Here is a 20,355-nt window from a genome sequence, read left to right as displayed (position 1 = left end):
AGCTCAAACTTGAGGAGAAGGAGTAAATAATGGTGTAATACTACCAGTACAAGTAGTAACTAGTGATAATACTATGAAAATGTGCAAGTATAAGAGAAGGAGATTTGAACAGAACTATGGTAGATACATACATGGATGAATACTTGGACGAGTTGAGAGCTGGACAGATATGGAGCAACCTGGGTTGCCACATGATGTGAGGTGCATCTCCTCATGAAATCCCAGGTGCAGGTGGTACCCATATAAGAACTCATTTGCAAGTGAAATAAGTTTTTTCTTGATTATTGGTGACATTGATAAGAAAATTGAATCCTTGTTTTGTCTCAAGCAAAACTGATTATTGGTTTACTGACATGCTGGCTACTAAGACCTTAACTTCTTGGCCCCCAACTCTCCTTCCTTTGGCCCTATGGATGACTGGCATTCCTATTCCTATGAACTTCGCAAATTCCTTAGAGGTTGGTCCCGAAACCATGTTGCGGAGGAACGTAGGTCGAAGATGTTGGGGAACGTAGCAATTACAAAAAAATTCCTACGCACACGCAAGATCATGGTGATGCATAGCAACGAGAGGGAAGAGTGTCGTTTACGTACCCTCATAGACCGTCAGCGGAAGCGTTATGACAATGCGGTTGATGTAGTCGTACGTCTTCACAATCAACCGGTCCTTAGTACCGAACGTACGACACCTCCGCATTCAGCACACGTTCAACTCGGTGATGTCCCGCGAACTCACGATCCAGTAGAGCTTCGAGGAAGAGCTTCATCAGCATGATGGTGTGGTGACGGTGTTGATGAAGCTACCGACGCAGGGCTTCGCCTAAGCACCGCTATGATATGACCGAGGTGGATTATGGTGGAGGGGGGCACCGCACACGGCTAAAAGATCAATGATCAATTGTTGTTGTCTCCAAGGGGTGTCCCCCTCCCCATATATAAAGGAGTGGAGGAGGGGGAGGGGCCGGCCTCCTATGGCGTGCCCCATGAGGAGGCCTACTCCATCGGGAGTAGGACTCCCCCCTTCCAAGTAGGAGTAGAAGAGGAGAAGGAAGGGAGAGAAGGAGAGAAGGAAAGGGGGCGCCGCCCCCCCTCCTTGTCCAATTCGGACTAGAGGGGAGGGGGCGTGCAGCTGCCCTGACCGCCCCTCCTCTTCTCCCACTAGGGCCCATTAGGCCCAATATACTCCCCGGGGAGTTCCGGTAACCCCCCGGTACTCCGGTATACAAGGTTGTCAGAATCGCGATTCCGTTATATGATTCTACGACTTTACGATCCAAACTAACCCCTTTGATTCTATGATTTTACTTCATAGAATCACGTTTCTACGATCCTGATAGTGAAGATTCTATGATTTACGATCCTACCATCGGACCTCCGGTCCGATTCAAAATCACGATTCTGACAACCTTGCCGGTATATGTCTGAAACCCCCCAAAACACTTCCGGTGTCCGAACATAGTCGTCCAATATATCGATCTTTACGTCTCGACCATTTCGAGACTCCTCATCATGTCTGTGATCATATCCGGGACTCGGAACTACCTTCGGTACACCAAAACACAAAAACTCATAATACCGATCGTCATGGAACTTTAAGCGTGCGGACCCTACGGGTTCGAGAACTATGTAGACATGACCGAGACGCGTCTTCGGTCAATAAACAATAGCGGAACCTAGATGTTCATATTGGTTCCTACATATTCTATGAAGATCTTTATCGGTCAAACCGCATAACAACATACGTTGTTCCGTTTGTCATCGGTATGTTACTTGCCCGAGATTCGATCATCGGTATCTCAATACCTAGTTCAATCTCATTAGCGGAAATTCTCTTTACTCGTTCCGCAATGCATCATCCTGTAACTAACTTATTAGTCACATTGATTGCAAGCCTTTATAGTGATGTGCATTACCGAGAGGGCCCAGAGATACCTCTCCGACAATTGGAGTGACAAATCCTATTCTCGATCTATGCCAACTCAACAAACACCATCGGAGACACCTGTAGAGCACCTTTATAATCACCCAGTTACGTTGTGACGTTTGGTAGCACACAAAGTGTTCTTCCGGTAATCAGGAGTTGCATAATCTCATAGTCATAGGAACATGTATATGAAGGAAATATGTCCTAGAGGCAATAATAAAGTTATTATTTATTTCCTTATATCATGATAAATGTTTATTATTCATGCTAGAATTGTATTAACCGGAAACATAATACATGTGTAAATAGATAGACAAACAGAGTGTCACTAGTATGCCTCTACTTGACTAGCTCATTAATCAAAGATGGTTATGTTTCCTAACCATGGACAAAGAGTTGTTATTTGATTAACGAGATCACATCATTAGGTGAATGATCTGATTGACATGACCCATTCCATTAGCTTAGCACCCGATCGTTTAGTATGTTGCTATTGCTTTCTTCATGACTTATACATGTTCCTATGACTATGAGATTATGCAACTCCCGTTTGCCGGAGGAACACTTTGTGTGCTACCAAACGTCACAACGTAACTGGGTGATTATAAAGGTGCTTTATAGGTGTCTCCAAAGGTACATGTTGGGTTGGTGTATTTCGAGATTAGGATTTGTCACTCCGATTGTCGGAGAGGTATCTCGGGGCCCTCTCAGTAATGCACATCACATAAGCCTTGCAAGCATTGCAACTAATGAGTTAGTTGTGAGATGATGTATTACGGAACGAGTAAAGAGACTTGCCGGTAACGAGATTGAACTAGGTATTGAGATACCGACGATCGAATCTCGGGCAAGTAACATACCGATGACAAAGGGAACAACGTATGTTGTTATGCGGTCTGACCGATAAAGATCTTCGTAGAATATGTAGGAACCAATATGAGCATCCAGGTTCCGCTATTGGTTATTGACCGGAGACGTGTCTCGATCATGTCTACATTGTTCTTGAACCGTAAGGTCCACACGCTTAACGTTACGATGATAGTTTCATTATGAGTTTATGTATTTTGATGAACCGAAGGTTGTTCGGAGTCCCAGATGTGATCATGGACATGAAGAGGAGTCTCGAAATGGTCGAGACATAAAGATCTATATATTGGAAGCCTATATTTGGATATCGGAATCGTTCCTGGTGAAATCGGGATTTTACCGGAGTACCAGGGGGTTACCGGAACCCCCCCCCCCGGGGGTTATTGGGCCTACATGGGCCCTAAGGGAGAAGAGGAAAGGAGGCAAGAGGTGTCCACGCGCCCCTCCCCTCCCTAGTCCGAATAGGACAAGGAGAGAGGGGGTGGCGCCCCCCCCCCCCTTTCCTTTCCCTCTTCCTCCTCTTTCCCACTTCTCCTTCTCCAACTAGGAAAGAAGGGAGTCCTACTCCCGGTGGGAGTAGGACTCCCCCTTGGCGCGCCCTCCTTGGCCGGCCGCCCCCTCCCCTTGGCTCCTTTATATACGGCGGCAGGGGGGCACCCTAGAAGACACAAGTTGATCTTCATGATCGTTCCTTAGCCGTGTGCGGTGCCCCCCTCCACCATATTCCACCTCGGTCATATTGTAGCGGTGCTTAGGCGAAGCCCTGCGACAGTTGAACATCAAGATCGTCACCACGCCATCGTGCTGACGGAACTCCTCCCCGAAGCTTTGCTGGATCGGAGCCCGGGGAGCGTCATCGAGTTGAACGTGTGCCAAGAACTCGGAGGTGCTGGAGTAACGGTGCTTGGATCGGTTGGACCGGGAAGACGTACGACTACTTCCTCTACGTTGCGTCAACGCTTCCGCTTCGGTCTACGAGGGTACGTAGATAACACTCTCTCCTCTTGTTGCTATGCATCACCATGATCTTGCGTGTGTGTAGGAATTTTTTTGAAATTACTACGTTCCCCAACAGTGGTATCAGAGCCAGGTTTTATGGTTTGATGTTATATGCACGAGTAGAACACAAGTGAGTTGTGGGCGATATAAGTCATACTGCTTACCATTCTGTTGCTAATATTTGCAACTCAAAATAGGGACTATGGATTGAGAAAAGATTAGCTAAGGACGAGGTGACGATGCGTGTGGGAAATGGTTCCAAAGTCAATGTGATCGCTGTCAGCACGCTACCTCTACATCTACCTTCGGGATTAATTTTAGACCTGAATAATTGTTATTTGGTGCCAGCGTTAAGCATGAACATTATATCTGGATCTTGTTTGATGCGAGACGGTTATTCATTTAAATCAGAGAATAATGGTTGTTCTATTTATATGAGTAATATCTTTTATGGTCATGCACCCTTGAAGAGTGGTCTATTTTTAATGAATCTCGATAGTAGTGATACACATATTCATAATGTTGGAGCCAAAAGATGCAGAGTTGATAATGATAGTGCAATTTATTTGTGGCACTGCCGTTTAGGTCATATTGGTGTAAAGCGCATGAAGAAACTGCATACTGGTGGACTTTTGGAACCACTTGATTATGAATCACTTGGTACTTGCGAACCGTGCCTCATGGGCAAGATGACTAAAACGCTGTTCTCCGGTACTATGGAGAGAGCAACAGATTTGTTGGAAATCATACATACAGATGTATGTGGTCCGATGAATGTTGAGGCTCGTGGCGGATATTGTTATTTTCTCACCTTCACAGATGATTTAAGCAGATATGGGTATATCTACTTAATGAAGCATAAGTCTGAAACATTTGAAAAGTTCAAAGAATTTCAGAGTGAAGTTGAAAATCATCGTAACAAGAAAATAAAGTTTCTACGATCTGATCGTGGAGGAGAATATTTGAGTTACGAGTTTGGTCTACATATGAAACAATGCGGAATAGTTTCGCAGCTCACGCCACCTGGAACACCACAACGTAATGGTGTGTCCGAATGTCGTAATCGTACTTTACTTGTGATCTATGATGTCTCTTACAGATTTACCGCTATCGTTTTGGGGGCTATGCTTTAGAGACGGCCGCATTCACGTTAAATAGGGCACCATCAAAATCCGTTGAGATGACGCCTTATGAACTATGGTTTGGCAAGAAACCAAAGTTGTCGTTTCTTAAAGTTTGGGGCTGTGATGCTTATGTGAAAAAACTTCAACCTGGTAAGCTCGAACCCAAATCGGAGAAATGTGTCTTCATAGGATACCCAAAGGAGACTGTTGGGTACACCATCTATCACAGATCCGAAGGCAAGACATTCGTTGCTAAAAATGGATCCTTTCTAGAGAAGGAGTTTCTCTCGAAAGAAGTGAGTGGGAGGAAAGTAGAACTTGATGAGGTAACTGTACCTGCTCCCTTATTGGAAAGTAGTACATCACAGAAACTGGTTTCTGTGACACCTAAACCAATTAGTGAGGAAGTTAATGATGATGATCATAGAACTTCAGATCAAGTTGCTACTGAACCTCGTAGATCAAACAGAGTAAGATCTGCACCAGAGTGGTACAGTAATCCTGTTCTGGAAGTCATGCTACTAGATCATGATGAACCTATGAACTATGAAGAAGCGATGGTGAGCCCAGATTCCGCGAAATGGCTTGAAGCCATGAAATCTGAGATGGGATCCATGTATGAGAACAAATCGTGGACTTTTGTTGACTTGCCCGATGATTGGCAAGCAATTGAGAATAAATGGATCTTCAAGAAGAAGACTGACGCTGACGGTAATGTTACTGTCTACAAAGCTCGACTTGTTGCAAAAGGTTTTCGACAAGTTCAAGGGATTGACTACGATGAGACCTTCTCACCCGTAGCGATGCTTAAGTCTGTCCGAATCATGTTAGCAATTGCCGCATTTTATGATTATGAAATTTGGCAAATGGATGTCAAAACTGCATTCCTGAATGGATTTCTGGAAGAAGAGTTGTATATGATGCAACCAGAAGGTTTTGTCGATCCAAAGGGAGCTAACAAAGTGTGCAAGCTCCAGCGATCCATTTATGGACTGGTGCAAGCCTCTCGGAGTTGGAATAAACGCTTTGATAGTGTGATCAAAGCATTTGGTTTTATACAGACTTTTGGAGAAGCCTGTATTTACAAGAAAGTGAGTGGGATCTCTGTAGCATTTCTGATATTATATGTGGATGACATATTACTAATTGTAAATGATATAGAATTTCTGGATAGCATAAAGGGATACTTGAATAAGAGTTTTTCAATGAAAAACCTCGGTGAAGCTGCTTACATATTAGGCATTAAGATCTATAGAGATAGATCAAGACGCTTAATTGGACTTTCACAAAGCACATACCTTGACAAAGTTTTAAAGAAGTTCAAAATGGATCAAGCAAAGAAAGGGTTCTTGCATGTGTTACAAGGTGTGAAGTTGAGTAAGACTCAATGACCGGGAGTAGGACTCCCCCCTTCCAAGTAGGAGTAGGAGAGGAGAAGGAAGGGAGAGAAGGAAAGGGGGGCGCCGCGCCCTCCTCCTTGTCCAATTCAGACTAGAGAGGGAGAGGCGTGCGGCTCCCCTGGCCGCCCCTCCTCTTCTCCGACTAGGGCCCATTAGGCCCAATATACAACCCGGGGGGTTCCGGTAACCCCCCGATACTCCGGTATATGTCTGAAACCTCCTGAAACACTTCTGGTGTCCGAACATAGTCGTCCAATATATCGATCTTTATGTCTCGACCATTTCGAGACTCCTCGTCATGTCCGTGATCATATTCGGGACTCCGAACTACCTTCGGTATACAAGGTTGTCAGAATATACTCCCCGGGGGGTTCCGGTAACCCCCCGGTACTCCGGTATACAAGGTTGTCAGAATCGTGATTCCGTTATATGATTCTACCACTTTACGATCCAAACTAACCCCTCCGATTCTACGATTTTACTTCATAGAATCAACATTTCTACGATCCTGATAGTGAAGATTCTATGATTTACGATCCTACCATCGGAGCTCCGATCCGATTCAAAATCACGATTCTGACAACCTTGCCGGTATATGTCCGAAAAACCCCGAAACACTTCCGGTGTCCGAACATAGTTGTCCAATATATTGATCTTTACTTCTCGATCATTTCGAGACTCCTCTTCATGTCCGTGATCATATCCGGGACTCGTAACTACCTTCGGTACATCAAAACACAAAAACTCATAATACCGATCGTCACGGAACTTTAAGCGTGCGGACCCTACGGGTTCGAGAACTATGTAGACATGACCGAGACACGTCTCTAGTCAATAACCAATAGTGGAACCTAGATGCTCATATTGGTTCCTACATATTCTAGAAGATCTTTATCGGTCAAACCGCATAACAACATACGTTGTTCCCTTTGTCATCGGTATGTTACTTGCCTGAGACTCAATCGTCGGTATATCAATACCTAGTTCAATCTCGTTACCGGCAAGTCTATTTACTCGTTCCGCAATGCATCATCCCGTAACTAACTCATTAGTCACATTGCTTGCAAGGTTTTATAGTGATGTGCATTACCGAGAGGGCCCAGAGATACCTCTCCGACAATCGGAGTGACAAATCCTATTCTTGATCTACGCCAACTCAACGAACACCATCGGAGACACCTGTAGAGCACCTTTATAATCACCCAGTTATGTTGTGACGTTTGGTAGCACACAAAGTGTTCTTCCGGTAACCGGGAGTTGCATAATCTCATAGTCATAGGAACATGTCAATCACATCAAGTGCTAAGCTAACGGAATGGGTCATGTCAATCACATCATTTTCCTAATGATGTGATCCTGTTAATCAAATGACAACTCATGTCTATGGCTAGGAAACTCAACCATCTTTGATCAACGAGCTAGTCAAGTAGAGGCATACTAGTGACATTATGTTTGTCTATGTATTCACACATGTATTATGTTTCCGGTTAATACAATTCTAGCATGAATAATAAACATTTATCATGATATGAGGAAATAAATAATAACTTTATTATTGCCTCTAGGGCATATTTCCTTCAGAAGGATGCTCTTGAATCCCAAATTAAGGACCTTGACCGAACGGCTGATACCTTGGGTCTCTCCGATGCTGGGTGGGCTATGCACTATAACCTCGAGGCTGCCTTGATGCGGTTGCATCATCAGGCAGAAATCTATTGGCGCCAACGTGGCACGTTGAACTGGACGCTAAAAGGGGACTCCCCTACTGCTTATTTCTTTGCCATCACCAATGGTCGAAGAAGGCGGTGCTTTATAAATAGCCTAATCATTAATGGTGTTCGGTCCTCGGACCAATCCTTGATCCTCTCTCATGTGGTGGATTTTTTTCTACTTTATTAGGGGCCAAACCTCCTTCTGGCTTTACTATCTCATCCTCCCTGTGGGACAATAATATGAAAGTTTCGGCCGAGGAAAATGAAGCCTTAATGGTTCCCCTCTCTGATAAGGAAATTTTGGATGTGGTTAACTCTGCCAACCCCAACACTGCTTCTAGGCCGGATGGGTTCTCGATCCCCTTCTTCAAAAAATTATGGCCACAATTGCGACAGTTGGTCTGCCATGTTATTTAGGGTTTTTGTTTGGGCACCATTGATATATCTCGCCTCAACTATGCGGTGATCACCTTGATCCCTAAAGTTAAAGGTGCCGAGCTGATTTCCCATATCAAGCCTATTGCATTGACCAATAACTTCACCAAGTTTCCGGCTAAAGGTTTTGCGAACCGTCTCTCCCCCGTCGCTCATAGAGCTATCAGCCCGTTCCAATCTGCTTTCATCAAAGGGCGTTTCATTTTAGACGGTATTATTTGCCTCCATGAGATTGTTCATGACTTGAAATCTCGTAACTCTAAAGTTGTTATCCTCAAATTAGACTTTGAGAAAGCCTATGATTCGGTCAGTTGGCCTTTCCTGAGAAAGGTTCTTTTAGCGAAAGGCTTCGATGGGGCGTATGTTCACCGTATTATGCAGCTGGTCTCGGGGGGCCACAGTGCGGTCTCTGTTAATGGTCACGTTAGTAACTTCTTTGTCAATGGCAGGGGCCTGCGACAGGGTGACCCCGTGTCTCCTGTGCTGTTCAACTTCGCTGCCGATGCCTTCTCCCGCATCTTGTCTAGGGCTGCCCATCATAGTCATATTACGCCGGTTGTTTCTCATCCAATTCCGGAGGGTGTTACTCACTTGCAGTACGCTGATGATACCATCATTATGGTTGACTTGAATGACGATTGCATTGCCCACCTCAAGTTTATCCTCCTGTGCTTTGAGGCCGTTTCAGGACTGGAAATTAATTTTTTTAAGAGTGAGGTCTTTGTCACTGGCGTTGATGATTCGAAGGCGTTGAGAGTGGCCCGGCTCCTCAATTGTAACCTGGGCTCCTTCCCCTTTAAATACATGGGCCTTCCCATTTCACCAGACTTGCTTCACTCAAAAGACTTTGCTCCGGCTGTCTCTAAGGTGGGAAATAGGGTTCTTCCCTGGCGTGGCAGATATAATACTAACGCCAGGAAAGTAGCTTTGATCAATGCTTGTTTGTCTTCCCTTCCTATGTACCTAATGGGATTTTATATTCTCTCGGCTGTGACCCATGCGGGTTTTGACAAACACATGGGTGCTTTCTATTGGAATGCTGCTGACAACAGACGAAAATATAGGCTTGTTAAATGGCAACTCATGTGTAGGCCTAAAAACCTCGGGGGGTTGGGCATCGTTAACACATCTGTCATGAATAAATGCATTATGATCAAATGGTGGTGGAAGATCATGTCTAGTGGGGCCAGTTCTTTATGGTATTCCATTCTTAAAGCTAAGTATTTTCCCCATTCTAGCCCGATGTTTGCAGGGGCCCGACATGGATCTCAATTCTGGAAAGACCCTATTAAAGTCTAGCCTCTTTTCCTCGAACATGTTAAGTTTATCGTAGGAGACGGTTCCTCGGTTCGTTTTTGGCTTCACTGGTGGTGCGGAGACTCTCCTCTCTCTGTGAGATTTCCTATTCTTTTCTCTTACTGCCCTAACCCGAATATCTCCAGCGTGGAGGTGTCAGCTAATAATTGGTACCTGGCTTTCCACCGCTCCCTTTCTCCTGAAGAGTTGGAAGATTGGCAAAGTCTCTCTGCCTTATTCCCCACGCTCTCGGAGATTCCGGATTCGGTGGTCTGGCCTCATACCGCCTTGGGCCGTTTCTCGGTTAAGTCTTTGTATTCTAAACTTATTGGTGGTGCCCCTACTAATAGATTTTCTAGCATTTGGCGTTCTCGTGTGCCTCCGAAAGTCAAAATCTTCCTCTGGAAGGCCTTTAGCGGCTGTCTTCCCTCGGCTGACCAAATCCATAAGAGGAATGGACTAGGCTCGGAAGTTTGTGCTCTCTGTGGTGACTTGGAGGACATGAATCATATTTTCTTCCATTGTGTGCTTGCTAAACTAGTTTGGAGTTGTGTCAGATCCTGGCTTCAGGTCACTTGGGATCCCTCCTCCTTTAATGAGCTGAGAGGCCTTGCCAATTCGTTGGCTGGTGTGACAAAGAGGGTCTTCTGGGTTGGTCTGGGTGCCATGTGCTGGTCGTTATGGACCATTAGGAACAAATTTACGATCGAACATGCCTTTCCTACTAAACCAGCTGATTGTTTATTTAAATCTTGTATCTTCTTGCAGCAGTGGAGATTATTGACTAAAGTGGATAACCGGGATGCTCTTGACCTGCTCATATCTAAAGTTCGGGCCTCGGCATCGTCTCTTTCTAGGCAGGATCCTGATGTATGATCTCACATTTTGGAGGTTCTTCGACTTAGTTGCTGGCTATGTCTTTCCTTAGTTATCCGGCTTGCGTGTCATGTCTGGCAGGGTGCCATGTATCCGTCATACTTTCGTGCTCGTCGTTGTGTGTCTGTGTTTGGGTGAACTGGTGGTGGCTTCGTCCCCGTTGTTGTTGTGGTTGCTCTGTGACTCTGCCGTGTGGCTTTATTTATAAAGTCGGGCCTTGGCCTTTTTTTCTAAAAAAGACTGTAAGTTGAGTTGGAACAGATCTTGTAATGTCGATATGTTTAAGAAATCATTTCTTGCAAAGCAGAGGATGATCTAATGAAAATGGAAGTAAAAAATAACTATTGTTACAGAGAACAATGAACTAAATATTCCTCACGAAAAAAGGCTATTTGTTTGAGATATTGTTTTCAATAAAGATATATTTTAGATAACGATATGTAGGCTTAGTATTGAAATGCAAGAAGTTTCATGTGACGGAACGTGAAAACTACAAATACGTAGACATAAATATGAATTTGTTATCGAAATATAACTTATGTGCGGTTAGGCAGTGTAATTAGGATATATTAAAAGGACATGTTAGGTAATTGAAATCAGGCAAATTTTGGAAACATGATGAAATAAACTGATGCGATTAAAATAATGTTGAATTTACATCTTGTGCAATCATTAAGCGAACACATAGTTATGCAAAACCTATGATGAACTAACAATTAAATCATACATCTGATCAACAAGATTGGAATAAATATTTAAAATGTGTCGTTCTTTCTGTACAACGATGTGGAAAAAAGAGAGAGAAGTAGTTTATCTTCAGAATTTTGTTGGGGCAACTGATATACTGTTAGGTAGTGGTAATCAGGATATATTAAAAGGACATGTCAGGTAATTGAAATAATGCAAAACTTTGAAAACATGATGAAATAAACAAAGGTGATTGAAAGAATGTTGGATCTACATATGGGCAGTCAGTAAGTGAACACATAGTTATGCAAAATCTATATTGAACTAGTAATTAAATCAGACACCTGATCAATAAGATTGGAATAAGTATTTGAAACTTGCGTTCTTTCTATACAACAATGCGAAAAATGAGAGAGAGAAGCAGCTGTTCTTCCGAATGTTGTCCTTGTGGCACAAGGCTGTGTGGTCGTTACAAACTGGGCATTAGAATAGTATCAACAGGCAGTTTAGTACAAAAAAGTAGTCGGACCTGATTTTACAAGATTAAAAGCATCGTGATTTACCTCAACATGAACTGTGTTGAGGTTGACTGGGTTTTTTTCTGGCTCTTCTTCGAGCGGCAATGTATACAACCACACACGATCGCCGTCATCTTTGTCGTTGATTGTCACAGTCAACATCCGGCAAGCGGTGGCAGCAACATTCGGTAGGAGTCTAGGTATAGCAAATCTCTAAAGGATGAGAGTAGGAAATAGGAGCGAGAAAGAAGATGAGGCGTCTGCGGTCTGCACACCATAAATATTAATATTAATATCAGCTAAGTTGGACGCTCACCTAAAAAGAGCTACATTGGCGGCACGATTTGTAGGTTGTGCGCATTAATAAGTTGAATCGGCACAAGTTCCTAGGGGCAAAATGGAATGTACAAAGTAAGTTTCATGATAAAACCTGTCTGTTTCGAAGACTGTAACTTGGTAGAACAAGAGAAAATATGTTAGGGCTGAAAATGAAATAAAATCATACAAAAAGTAGTGCATTTGAAGAATGAAATGCAAATGCTGTCTGGTAGGGGAAAATTCACAAGGCATCAAATTCTTTCGACAAATGAACATTTGACAATACAAGGTGTTCGCACACGAACACGTCACGTGTACCCTCGACGCCGGGGGTGATGCACCGCAGCTCACGTCGAAGGAGTCTCACCGGAAGCGCGATTCGCAAGTCGACCGGCGAGAGCTTTTGAGGACCTGAAACCCCACACTCCCGGGAGGGACCCCGTCAGGGAGTGCGGCGGTTATGGGCTGCCCTAGGTCTGTCCAACCGCCCCTAGATCCTCGGGATTCGCAGCTCTCCAACACGAAGAACGACGAAGAATGAGGAAGCAAAAACAAGGGAGGGACAAAACGTAGATGAAAAAGTAGTAGATGTGTTTTTTGCGATTGTGTGTTGTTCAATCGACCGTCACCTCTCATCTATTTATGAGGTGGCTGGACTTTCCGTACAAGAAAAAGACTAAAAATTCCGTCCAAAACATCAAAAACCCTAACCTAACTCGGACAAGAATCTTTGGCAATTTCCGGATCAATCTCGGTCTCACCGATTGGTTTGCTTCGGTCCCACCGAGTGAACGTGGCCAACTCTCTGTAACTTTGTGTAATTTCCGGATCAATCTCGGTCTTACCGATTGGTTTCCTTCGGTCCTACCGAGTCAACATTGCCAACTCTCTGGTAAATTTTCGGACCAACTCGGTCTCACCGATCAAATAAACTCGGTCGGTCCGAAATGACTCTGCAGCTTCTGTTTTTGACCTTATTTTGCCTCCACGGGTTGCGTACGACCTCGGATTAAGACGATTTTTATATCAAAATCTACCGTTTCGACGAGACGCACAACTTTCATGTTGAAACGTTTTCCATCAGAGGTGGTCTTAATTGAGTTTAATGCCATTATTTAATCTGGTGTCAACATGAGCATCTCCGAACTTGTCATAACTATTACATCCGAGCTCCTCTATATACCATCTTCATATCCATCTCGATCTTGTTAAAGAGAGCCATCCGGAGTGACCTCCCATCCTGCGTTTGAATTAGTCTTTATATAGCCTAAGCTAATTTTATGACTATGCCACTTTTGAGCGTCAACACATGCCCCCCTGTTTTTCGGCAAAACTTGCGTGCCGAAAAATAATTTGCAATGTATTTGTTCTAAGGACGATACCAACACTCCATCGGCCATTTATATTTCTCAGGGCGATAATTATGTACGGTCATGTTTATGCTAAGGGTGATAGTTATTTATCGACCATGTCTTTGCTTAGGGACGATAGTCATATATCGGTCGTTGCTTATTTGAACCTCTTGATGCAACTTGGGTGAAAACTTCTCAATTTATATAACAATCCGATGATAAGGTTCCATAGATATGTATCTCAAAGCCATCCTCTGAATCATATTATTCACCCTTTCGCTAGGATTTTACAGATAATCAAGAATGAACTTCCTCCAATCCTTGCTTTGCCTGCATAAAAGTTTCATTAGTGGCCGAGGTGGTGAGCTCCAATTCGGCCTTACCTATGTTGGAAAGAATAAGCATCGGCTATTGATAGATGTGCAATACACCATGACGGACATGGTAGCTGGATGCTTGCTATGCCAACTCTTTCGAATTGTCATGTCTAGATATATGAATAATTTTAAAGCAACCCAAGGTAAATCTTGTATCTAGACATACCAAAAGATAAACTATAAGTGATTCGTCAAAACATTGATAACCCTTAGATATTTGTTTCACTACTAATAACGAATCACCGGAAGCCTCAATATGTATAGCACCAATAGCAAGGCAAAGCTCCAATCCGAATGACAATGCATATTCGGCTTTGATCATTGTGCAAAAATATTTTAAGCGGCATGAGGCTTCACAAAATAGCACCATAAGGAGATATATAAAACAACACCAACACCTTGGCCATTGCTACAAATTTAACCATCAATATATAATCTCCATGGTACTAGAGAGATCAAGCTAAAATCAATATTATGCATGATGTCAATATGATGATCAATAATAAGATCAACCATGATTTGGCCTTATGTAAATTCTGAAAACTAATAAGCCAAAGCACACCCAATCAAAACATAAGTTCACTTTGCAATTTTGGTGAATTGGTCTATGCATAATATCTTCAATGGCATCAATTTGACAAATTCCTTTGCAAGCACTTATCTCAATCTCTACTCAAACTAAGGATGATGTTAGAATACCACACCGGCCATTGTTAGATATATTCTTAGGGCGATAGATAAATGTCGGCCATTACTATGAGGTCCATGTAGAATTCACCCACCAAAGTATGTATAGCCGAAATAAACAAATGAAATAGCAATAAAATATTTTGGCCCCTTTGTATTAGCAACAAAGATGTAACTAACCAAATGTATAGTGATTTGGTAATATCCTGTCATGATATAGAAAATTATGTCGCATCCATGGATCAAAATAAATCCATGGAGGGTAATTGATCATACCTATGGATGAATTCCATGGCAAAGGCATCAATGGCATGATCAAAGAAAATGGATGATGTGCTAACTGAAGATTTTTAGGTTGTGATGCACACCTTCGGCTTAATTGTTTGTTGCTTCCACTCTTCTTTTTCTTCACTTTTATTGTACTTGTTGCAGTAGAAGCATGCACATCATTTTTGTTATGATTGATCCTCTTGGGAACCCATGTCATGCTCTTCTGTCTCAGCTCATGTGCACTAAGATTTTGTAATTCCTTATTTTGCCAATACGATAAGCCGAGTGTGCATCTCGGCTGTGATTCTGTTTTGACCAATGGCAATTCTTTTTTGGCCTTGTGCACTCTCAACTTATTCTCTTCAGATTTGGCACTTTGACTCTCAATAATTGGTTTCTTCGTCTCATTGCATTTAGTAGCCAATGTCAACACTTTAATTGGCTCCTTTTCATTTGAGATCAAATCTGAAGTTGCACTCTTACGACCATCTCTTTTAACACGGTAAACTTGCTTGACCACCTCTTTCTTCTTCCTTGAGCTCTGGACCGATTCCTTATGATTGAAATGGTCTTCAACATGTGATTGTTCAAATGTTGATCTTCTCGGAGCTGCATAATATTGGTGAGATGGTCTAAAATAAGATGGAGAATGTGCCCTTGTATCATACCTGTCCCATGATGGATATGGATCTATATGAGCATAGGGAGGCATCCACGGCATTGGCATTGGCGGCCCAAAATAAGGATATGAATAGGTTGCATGAAGATTCTCACTTTGCCAATACCGATCCTCATATTTGCGCCTTGGGGTGATCTTGGTTTCTTTGCATGGTTTGGCCGATAAGCATTCTGCTCTTCACTCTTCTTTTGATATTTATCCAATAGTTCAGCGAAGGTGACTTTTGATCTCTTACACTTGCGCTTATTTCGGCCTTTGTTTTCTTTTGGTTTGCTTTCATTGATCATTGGATTTCCTTGCTGCCCCCCTAGTCCTTGGCGTCTTCATTGTAGCTTCGATGGAATTCTCGCCCTCAAGTTTATGTTCATTGTGCTCTTCAACAACTTCTTTACTTGAAAGCATGATCCCGTCACCTGCAGTTTTTACCTTCTCTTTAGATGGAGCGGCTTGAAGTAGCCGATGCAAAAACTTTTTGCCATCAAGACCAATCAGAATAGACTGGTCATCCTTTGGTGTTTCAACAATTCTCAATCGTCCTTTATCAATGGCCGATTTAACCATTTGACGAAACATATTGCAATCCTCAAAATTATGTTTGAACGAATGATGCAACCTACAATATATTCGTCCTTGAATTGATGGCTTGACATGGTGATCAAGAATTCTTATGTAATTATTTTTCAGCAACAAATCAAATATTTGATCACACATGCTTGAATTGAAGGTAAATTTTTTATTTTCTAGCCGACCTTGCTGTGAGAATGGCTTTGGAGTTAAGCAAACGAATGGTTCAGATTTTGTATCACCCCATTCGGCTATGAATTTTATTTTGAATTCTCTTACCAGTGTCATTGGATAAGATATTATACTAACATCGGTTTTCTGAAAAGAATCTAACCTTGGCTTTAAGTTTCTGAAACAAAAATAGTTAGAACATGCATGCCTCAATTGAGACCAAGAGTAAGCCAAGTATGAAACAAGCAAAGCTACCCATGTAGATACGAACTTTAAATAAAGCAACAGGGAAAGCTTTGGCTGCAACAATAAGTCATTATCGGTCTTTATAAATGGCGCAATGGGTTGACCGATATATTCTATAATGATTTTATTGCTAACAAGTAAATTACCCTTCTTCATTGGTCTTTCAACATTACTTAAGAGGATTTTTCTAATAGATGCATCAACAATAAAGTTTTGACCAAATCTGAAAATAGGTAAATTACTTGCTAAACATACCTCTTCAAATATGTTGGGAGAGCATGATGGTGGTGTGACTTGAACAATATCTTGATCCGCCTTTGGATGGCTCCCCAATGCCTCTTCATGATCTTTTTCTTGATTCCGTGCATCATTAGTTTGAAGATCTTTTTCAACCGAACTTTGTTCGGCTATTTGTTCTTGTCCATGAAGCTCGTCAATTTCTATGGCACAAAACTCGTAGGGAAGGAAGTAGGTTCCATTAATTTCAGAAAAACCAAGCATGGTTGTTTTGCTAGGCTTTCCATGCCCTTTCTCAATAATGCTTGCCTCTTTAGATTTGATGGACTCAGAATATATACTACTTGATTCGGCTTTTCCAACAACCGAATTTTCTCTGTTACCTAAATCAATAACTTTATCTTTTTTAATTTGCAAGGCTTCTCGCTCTTGTCTAATTTTACCACATCTCAGCTTGGCGAGCTTTAAACTTTTTCATCTCAATTTCCATCAACTCCTCATGAGATTGCCCCCCAATACTTTTAGACTTTTCCGGCAATGAGGTGCCGAAACTTTGCAATTGTTTAGGGGGTGCACTGGATGGTATAACACTGGGCGACTGCATCATTTGCACAACTCTAGCTTTTACTGCAGCAAAATCATGAGGCTTCCCGCCTTCTATTAGTTCCTTTCGAATGGAGTTGCACAAATCCCAATAGAATGTAAGCTTGTTCTCAACTACCCAGTCTGGATATGGTTGCCCCCCGATGCTCTTAGACTCTTTCGGCAATGAGATGTTGCCGAAATTCTGTAATTGTGTAGGGGGAACATTATATGTTACAGTAGTAGGTGAACACACATGTGATCCTATAGAATTTTCACTTATTCGGTCATTAGCAAGAAGGTGCGAAGCCGAATTATGAATACCTTCAGTTGCATATGGTGCCCAAAAATTAGAAGCATGAGGTGTAGCATATGATTGTTGATGGCAATTGGCTAAATAACTAGTACTATGGCTAATTCCCCTATCCACCGGCATGTTCAGATTAACATGTTGCAAATTAGTTGCCGATGAATAAAAAGGTGAAACACTTTGTTGCATGTTATTGAAAATTCTTGCATGAGGTGTTTCAACTTGATTAACCGAACTCATCATGTTGTTCATCGGCATATAAATTTGTGGGGTTGTCGATGCATGAGAGTTGAGATACATATGATGCATGTTACTAGTATCATAAAAAGTTGAAGCATGTAAATTACTTTGAATCGGCCTATGCACGTAATTAGATGCATGATTGAACAAACTAGGGCTGGCCGATAGAGTATACTCATTGAACGATCTAGTAACACCATATGAATTATTTGCATCTATAGTAGGGAATTGGGTATTCATATTACCTTTGTAGATTGCAAACCCTAGATGACAATCTCTTCGTAGCAAGAACGGGCTGGAGACCGTTCAAAGCTTCGATCTCCAGCGGAGTCGCCAAAAAGTGTGTTCGCACATGAACACGTCACGTGTACCCTCGACGCCGGGGGTGATGCACCGCAGCTCACGTCGAAGGAGTCTCACCGGAAGCGCGATTCGCAAGTCGACCGTCGAGAGCTTTTGAGGACCCGAAACCCCACACTCCCGGGAGGGACCCCGTCAGGGAGTGCGGCGGCTATGGGCTGCCCTAGGTCGGTCCAACCGCCCCTAGAGCCTCGGGATTTGCAGCTCTCCAACACGAAGAACGACGAAGAACGAGGAAGCAAAAACAAGGGAGGGACAAAACATAGATGAAAAAGTAGTAGATGTGTTTTTTGCGATTGTGTGTTGTTCAATCGGTCGTCACCTCACATCTATTTATGAGGCGGCTGGACTTTCCGTACAAGAAAAAGACTAAAAATTCCGTCCAAAACATCAAAAACCCTAACCTAACTTGGACAGGAATCTTTGGCAATTTCCGGATCAATCTCGGTCTCACCGATTGGTTTGCTTCGGTCCCATCGAGTAAACGTGGCCAACTCTCTGTAACTTTGTGTAATTTCCGGATCAATCTCGGTCTTACCGATTGGTTTGCTTCGGTCCTACCAAGTCAACATTGTCAACTCTCTGGTAAATTTTCGGACCAACTCTGTCTCACCGATCAAATAAACTCGGTCGGTCCGAAATGACTCTGCAGCTTCTGTTTCTGACCTTGTTTTGCCTCCACAGATTGCGTACGACCTCGTATTAAGACGATTTTTATATCAAAATCCACCGTTTCGACGAGACGCACAACTTTCATGTTGAAACGTTTTCCATCGGAGGTCGTCTTAATTGAGTTTAATGCCATTATTTAATCTGGTGTCAACATAAGCATCTCCGAACTTGTCATAACTATTACATCTGAGCTCCTCTATATACCATCTTCATATCCATCTCGATCTTATTAAAGAGAGCCATCCGGCGTGACCTCCCATCCTGAGTTTGAATTAGTCTTTATATAGCCTAAGCTAATTTTATGACTATGCCACTTTTGAGCGTCAACATAAGGATGCAACTGTTGAAGGATAGAAGGATGCGCATTTGAGAAAAGAAAAAAGAAAACTTGAGAGAACGAGTGTAGAAATTTTTCATGGGAAGAACGATGCATGAATTAGCGAAGGGATAGCACACGATGAACTAATGAGGGGAGATGACGTAGAGGGAAGCAAATGTAAAAAGAAGAGGACGAAACAGAACTCGAACATAAGAGCATAACAGGACATGGACCAAGGAAGAAGAAGATGAGCAGTGTGGCAAACTCGTGGAACAGAGTATGTAACAGAAAAGGGGGCGTAACATACGCACAGGTAGAAAGACGTATAAGAAGGGTCCACGGAAGTATTTGTACAAAATAAACACATATACTGTGTTGTTTTCAGGTAGTTCAGAATTTCCATCCATTTTCCAAACAATTTTCGTGGAAACATGTGTCCGGGTCATGGCAGATCGACGGCTGCAGCCGTTTAGGCAAAAAATTCGGAAAACAACCTTGTAGTAGAAAAACTATGGAAAATTACGTATACAAGTATGAAATAAAATATTTTAAGAAACTGATGTTCTATAAACATGTGAATTTGAAGGCCAAACTCAATAACATTTGAGAGAAATGGAAGGAACAAATGAACGAATAGCGAGAGAGAACTAAGAATCAGAGTTCAAGTTGAATCTCTTCTGTAGCTTACAAATACACTATGTTTGAACTTGTAATTGTATAATGCTCAATAATAACTTGAAATTTCGCGTGCTTATATAACATAAGTTTTCTACAGCTCGCAAATACACTATGTTGAACTCAAAATTTTACATGTTTATATAACATTAACACCCGTACGCATCATACTTTTTAGTTTGAAAATTTTATGTGCACAGTGGAAGACGTACGTGGGTGGGTGTGTTAGGTAACACAAAATATATTGGGAGCAACCGGTAGAGCTACCCATATGGCCAGTCATACCACTCTGACTCGAGGTGCAGAAAGCTGGTCAGCCAGCAAGATAGCATAGAAAAAATAGATTTAGCGCGAGGAATACAAGAGGTAATAGCACCCCAGGTACCCTAACTTGCACCCAGTGTGATGATTTAGTCCCAAAATTGCAAAACTTGACCAAACCATACCCCAACTTGCAC

Source organism: Triticum aestivum, chromosome 2A (assembly GCF_018294505.1).
Source record: "Triticum aestivum cultivar Chinese Spring chromosome 2A, IWGSC CS RefSeq v2.1, whole genome shotgun sequence".
NCBI classification, from domain to species: domain Eukaryota; kingdom Viridiplantae; phylum Streptophyta; class Magnoliopsida; order Poales; family Poaceae; genus Triticum; species Triticum aestivum.
Note: the sequence above shows the minus strand (reverse complement) of the source record.